Below are 6,359 nucleotides of genomic sequence, written 5' to 3'. Positions count from 1 at the left end.
GTGCAAGAAGGTGCATATCTGCGACGTGCTTTGTTTATTCACGTGAAAATACAATGAGAAGGTTTGTGCTACGCCCCCGCGATCGCGCCCTAAACGACGTGGTCCACAGTACTCGAAGGCGGCTTTTGTGCTCCGATTTTCTATCGTAATTATATCGTTCTCATAACGAACTGACTCTCAACTCGAACAATGATGACATGGTTACAGTGTTGAAGGCATGATATACTCACTAACTAACGTAATAAATAGTATACCTGCATAAATTAAAAGAATCGAAACCGAAGAAGAAATCCAAGTAGCTCTTTATTGCTTTTCAACCCTTCCAGGCGCGAAGTACAAATCCTATTCAACTCGGGATGGGGTTCTATGATTTGAAGAAAATTACTTTTACTCTCTTGTCTTGGACTGAGGACCCGTCCCACTAACCAGATCGATTTAATTGTTAAATAAAGTTTTCCCCTCCTCCCCTTACTCCTCCACCTCCTCTTGAGTGCAGTTTTCCTATAACCCGATATGGCTGTTCAAAATGTTCCGAAATATCCCTCCAGGTCTTAACAAACATATATGTGTTACTATAAATTTAACGAAGACGTGACTCGTTTTGCTCAATAAACCTCCATACTGGTTAGATGTCTGGTATAGAATCAGCACGCGCGTATATACACACTGGGTTATTTGGAACTCAACCTACAGTTTTTGCAGTATATAGTGCATGTCGGGAAATTTTCATGCCTTGACAACGTAAAGTGATGTGACAAAACACGTTCGAGCGTTCGGAAAGGTTGCAAAAACTGTTTTACCTTACATATGTTTACCGCGAATCGTAATGCCTTCTGCCAAAGCCAACAGCCCTGAAGGCCTAGAATTTGTTTTGGTCTTCCATTTTCGCGGTTTTCGGTTATTAGCAGCTGACTGTTCCTTTTGTTGGAATGCTTACTTGAGAACCTAACGCCTAGCTCCGACTCTTCGCGCTCCGCTCAGGACCGCCTTCGCAAGGAATGGGGTGGCGCCGGCAATGTTTCTCCCGTAGCGGTATCCAAAACTATACTTTTATTGACACCATGACTTAGTGTATGCGATTTTAAGCCTATTTTTATGGTAAAAAGTTACCCACACGCCAATTCTGGTGCGGACAAGCATCAGACGTTGACCGAGCGCAAAGAAACAGCAGGGAGAGCGAGCCTGAGTGAAGCAGACGACAAATGCGAGAATCCCTAAGCTGACGTCACGGAGGCGGGCTTCGCAGCGCCGCCTGTGTTCGCGCTCACCGCCAATAGTGCGGGCTGTGCCGAGATGTCCGGAAGACGGGTCGTCGTGGCACGCTTCCAAAATTTCGTCACGAAGGTCCGCGGGGATGACGAGAAGGTAATTCGCTCTTGTTCCGGGGCTGAAATTCTTCTTCACGAGGACGGAGTTTCTCAGGCTGAATGCTGGTAAGCTGCGTTTGAAGGTCCTAGGAACGGCAACGTTGCATCCTTCGAGGTACTCGATTATGACGCGTAAGTCGGGGTCGGCACGCTGCTGGGCGGCTAGGTCGCTCTCCGTCACGATCCCGAAGAACGCGCTGTCTTCATCAGAGTCTTGTGGTGCTGGGTCGACGGGGGCGCGGGACAGGCAGTCGGCGTCGGAGTGTTTCCTGCCGGATTTATAAACGACTGTAACGTCGAACTCCTGCAGGCGGAAGCTCCACCGCCCAAGACGGCCAGAGGGGTCCTTCAAATTGGTGAGCCAACACAGCGCATGGTGGTCTGTTACAACCTTGAATGGCCTTCCATACACGTATGGGCGAAATTTTGAAATCGCCCATATAATAGCCAGGCACTCTTTCTCAGAGGCAGAATAGTTTTTCTCCTCCTTCGACAGACCACGGCTGGCATAGGCGATTACCCTTTCGCAGCCGCTTTGCTTTTGGACAAGGACGGCACCCAAGCCTATATCACTGGCGTCCGTGTGCATTTCCGTTTCGGCATTTTCGTCGAAATGAGCGAGCACGGGCGGGCTTTGCTGGCGTTTTTGCAGCTCGGAGAATGCTTTTTCTTTGTCGTTTTCCCAGCTGAAAGGGGTGCTGTCTTTCGTCAAGCGCGTGAGTGGCTCTGCAATGCGTGCGAAGTTTGCGACGAAGCGCCGGTAGTATGCGCACCGCCCGAGAAATCTTCGCACGCCCTTCTTGTCTTTCGGCCTAGGGAAGTTCGCGATAGCTGAAGTTTTTGCCGGGTCAGGTAGGACTCCCGCGGCGTTGACGACGTGGCCCAAGAACTTGAGTTCCTCGTATGCGAAACGGCACTTTTCAGGCTTCAGCGTCAACCCCGACGTACGAATGGCCTCGAGTACAGACTCCAACCTTGCAAGGTGTTCGTCGAAAGTCCGGGCGAATACCACTACGTCGTCGAGGTATACGAGGCAGGTGTGCCACTTAAGGCCAGCTAGCACAGTGTCCATGACTCTTTGAAACGTCGCTGGTGCTGTGCACAGCCCAAACGGCATCACCTTGAACTCGTATAGGCCGTCTGGGGTTATAAATGCAGTCTTCTCTCGGTCTCTCTCGTCCACTTTAATTTGCCAGTAGCCGGTCTTCAGGTCCATCGATGAGAAGTACTTCGCGTGGCAGAGGTGGTCGAGGGCGTCGTCGATTCGGGGAGGGGGTACACGTCCTTTTTCGTGATTTTGTTCAGTCGCCGGTAGTCAACACAAAACCTAATGTGCCGTCTTTTTTCTTTACGAGTACGACGGGCGCAGCCCAGGGGCTTTTCGATGGCTGTATAATGTCGTCGCTGAGCATGTCGTCGACTTGAGTCCGGATGGCTTCCCGTTCGTGTGAAGAGACGCGGTACGGTGACTGTCGGGTAGGTCGGGCTCCATCTTCGGTTATTATTCGGTGCTTCGCTAGAGGGGTCTGACGTAGTTTTGCGCTCGACGAAAAACATTCGCTATAGCGACGCAGCAAAGCCAATAATTTGTTCCGTTGTTCTTGCGGTAGCGCCGGATTCACGTCGAAGGGCTGCGGGAGCTTGAAGGTTTCTACGGGGTGCGTTCAAAGTCCGCGACCGCGATCACGTCACTTGCTTCTTGCGTTTATTCGAGGAATGCAATTGCCGCGCCCTTGTTTAAATGCTGGTACTCCTCGGTGAAATTAGTAACCAAAATGTGGGATTGGTGTTCCTTGAAGCGCGCAATGCCTCTTGCGACAGACACACCGCGGTCGAGAAGCAACCTTTGGTCACTCTCCACGATAGCGTCAACGTCAGGAGCAGCACCTTCACAGTAGACGGTGATCATCAAACTTGCGCGGGGTGGCAGGGTGACATGATCATCGGCTATCCTTACAGCTGCACGGTGTTCGGGGTTCGGTTCCGGCGTCATGGAGTGATCGGAGGAAAAAGTTATCGACTTGGTCTGCAGATCAATTATTGCGCCGTTGTCCGTCAAAAAGTCCATTCCGAGAATTACGTCGCCGGAGCAGTTAGGCAAGATGACGAACGCGGCAGGGTACGTCGTGCCGTCTATGGTGACGCGCGATGTGCACGTTCCACTTGGCGTCACGAGGTGGCCTCCTGCTGTGCGTATATGCGGACCGTCCCATCTGGTCATAACTTTCATCAGTTTAGACGCAAATGGTCCGCTCATTACCGAATAGTCAGCTCCCGTGTCTACGAGGGCGACTACGTCAAAGCCGTCGATGGACACCTTGACGTCAGATGCAGTCTTCCTCGAGTTCCGGGTTCGTCGGGGCGTCGTATCTCTGCTTGTACGTGTTGACGGTCGGGCACTGTGCATCGTCGTTGTCGTCGTCTTCTCAACGGACGTCTGGGTCAGGTCGGGTACGCGTCGCGCCGTGTAGCTGTCGTCGTGTTCAGGAATCTCGTCAGGGCTTGGTCGGGTCGTCGGGATGAGGGCATGTCGTGAATCACTGTCTTCGGCGCATCCTTGCGTCGTTGGAGGGTTTCCAGTATTTCGCCGTAGAGCAACTTCACCTCCAGAAGTTGCTGCTTTTAGTTTCCCCGGCGTGGGCTGGGGGACCTTCCACGTGCGAAATCAGCATTGCTACGGCGGTTAGGCGACTGGTATGGGTAGGGCGATGGCGATCGGTGTGAGCGGGCTGGTCATCGGTTGGTGTTGGACAGGTATTCGTCGATCTCAGTAGGGCGCTGGCCGGGTCGGGGGCGTGGGGCGTCGACGGAGAAACCACGCAGTCCGAGTCTCCTGTACGGGCAGCGACGATAGATGTGATCGGCCTCCCCGCAATGGTAGCACAGCGGACGATGATCTGGCGTTCGCCAAACGTCAGTCTTCCTCGGCGTCTGGGTTTGGGCTGTGTACGGCGGTACAGTCGACGGCGGCGAGAGTGGGGACGGCGGCGAGAGTGGACGGCGGTACGGTGGAGCTTCTTGTAGACGGGTTGGAGCAGGGCGGGGTCGACGAACAGCCGCAGAATAGGTCATCGCCTGTGGCTCGCGGGGTGCCTCGGATGGCATAGAAGTGCCCAAAGCGTGTTGAACCTCTTCGCGGATGACGTCAGTCAGGGAAGACACTTGAGGTTGCGGCGTCGTCGGAAAAAGCTTCCGAAGCTCCTCCCTGACCACTGCTCGGATGGTCTCACGCAGTGTGTCGGAGCTTGTAGCCCCGGCACCGATCGTCTCGGAAACCATCACGTTGACCGGGCGATCGTACTGCCTCGTTCGAACTTCCAGCGTCTTCTCCATCGCGGCCGCCTCAGACGCGAATTTGGCCACCGTCTTGGGAGGATTGCGGACAAGGCAAGCAAAAAGCTCCTGCTTTACCCCTCGCATGAGAAACCTTAGTTTCTTTTCTTCTGTCATCTCCGGATCCGCACGTCGAAACAACCTCTTCATCTCCTCAACAAAGATCACTACCCCTTCGTTAGGGTGCTGCGTTCGAGTTTCGAGTAAAAGCGCTGCGCGTTCTTTTCTGACCACGGTAGTGAAGGTCTTAGTGAACTCGCTTTTGAACTGAGCCCAGTTTGTCAAGGAGCTCTCGTGGTTCTCGAACCAAGTGCGAGCCGAATCTTCCAAGTAAAAGAAAACGTGCCGGAACGTTTCTGCGTCGTCCCACCTGTTGAATTTCCGGACGCGCTCCAGTTTCTCCAACCATTCTTCTGGGTCTTCTGCGGGGGCTCCTCGGAATGATGGCGGTTCCCGCGGCTGCTGCAGAACGACAGGAGGATTGGCTTGGTTGAGCATGGTTCTGGTTGCGACGTCTTTCTTCTTCGTCTTCTCCGGTAGTAGACCGAACTCGGGTGGTAAATCTTGCACGCGGAGGCTGGCTCTTGTTGGACTGGCTTGGCGGCTTCCAGAGGTTGTAGTGGGCATGAAGGGTGCGTACCCCGCACCTCCACCAGATGTCACGAAGACAAGGACGAAGCAGTTATCTCGAATGAGAAATACGTTTATTGGAGCGAACTTGTGCTCCCCTAACAACTCAAAAGAATAGAGAGGCGGCGAAGCAGTGGTCAACAAAGTGACTTGCACAGGCGAGTGTCGTCGAATCGAATGCCCCGGCGTCCGCACTGCAGGCTTTTTATCTTTCGGCGCGCGTGGTTCTCGAAACGTCGATTCGCATCGAGAACATACTAGATCCAAGAAGATTATTCTGGGCTGTTCACGTTAGATCGGAATGCTCTCCCTATCACAACAGATAACGCATGCGGCACAGAAAGAAAGAATGGAACACGCGCTTCCCTTGGCGCAGAGATAACGCAGACCGGCGCAGCCGGGCGGTAAAAGCAAAACACAAATAAACAAACCCAATGTATGGTTCGCGGCAATATCGTCGCACTGTCGGAATGTTCGAGCCTTTTCTCCCATGAGAAATACATCACCGAAGATCAGATACGTAGTTATCAGAAGGCGTTGGTTTGGCCCCGGTCTGGGTACCAATGTTACTGTGAAGCAGTATACATCTACCAGCCAATGACATTTTCGTGTTCCCGTCAGCCAGGCTGAATAAAACATTACGCCCATCTTCCCGCGAGGGAACCCTGATGTGATGCGACGCATCAGGGGGGAGCGTTTGGACTGGCACTGGTATTGGATTGCGTCAGTCCACTCGCTGAAGGGACTGTCGCTTCCACCACGTCTTCATCGGAAGAATCAAGTCAAGCACGCAGTCGTCAAGCAAAGTGACGCGAAGTCGAACGACAGCGAGCGCTGACTGTCGCTGAACGACAGCGAGCGCTGACTATTAACAGCGCCTGAAGGAGAGGAGACAGCGGAGGAGAGTTGCGCATGCGCGCACTGGCGCGACGGCAGCGGAGCGAAGCGAGCGAAGCGCGCGCACGCAGCTGTTGTTTATGATAATGAGACGGAGTGAGAGTGTTGCGCACAGCTGTCGGAGAGAAGAGC

Source organism: Haemaphysalis longicornis, unplaced genomic scaffold (assembly GCF_048455015.1).
Source record: "Haemaphysalis longicornis isolate Haplotype H1 unplaced genomic scaffold, Haemaphysalis longicornis Haplotype H1 scaffold_14, whole genome shotgun sequence".
Lineage (NCBI taxonomy): Eukaryota > Metazoa > Arthropoda > Arachnida > Ixodida > Ixodidae > Haemaphysalis > Haemaphysalis longicornis.
The sequence above is the reverse complement of the archived record's forward strand: the minus strand, read 5'-3'. Positions refer to the sequence as shown.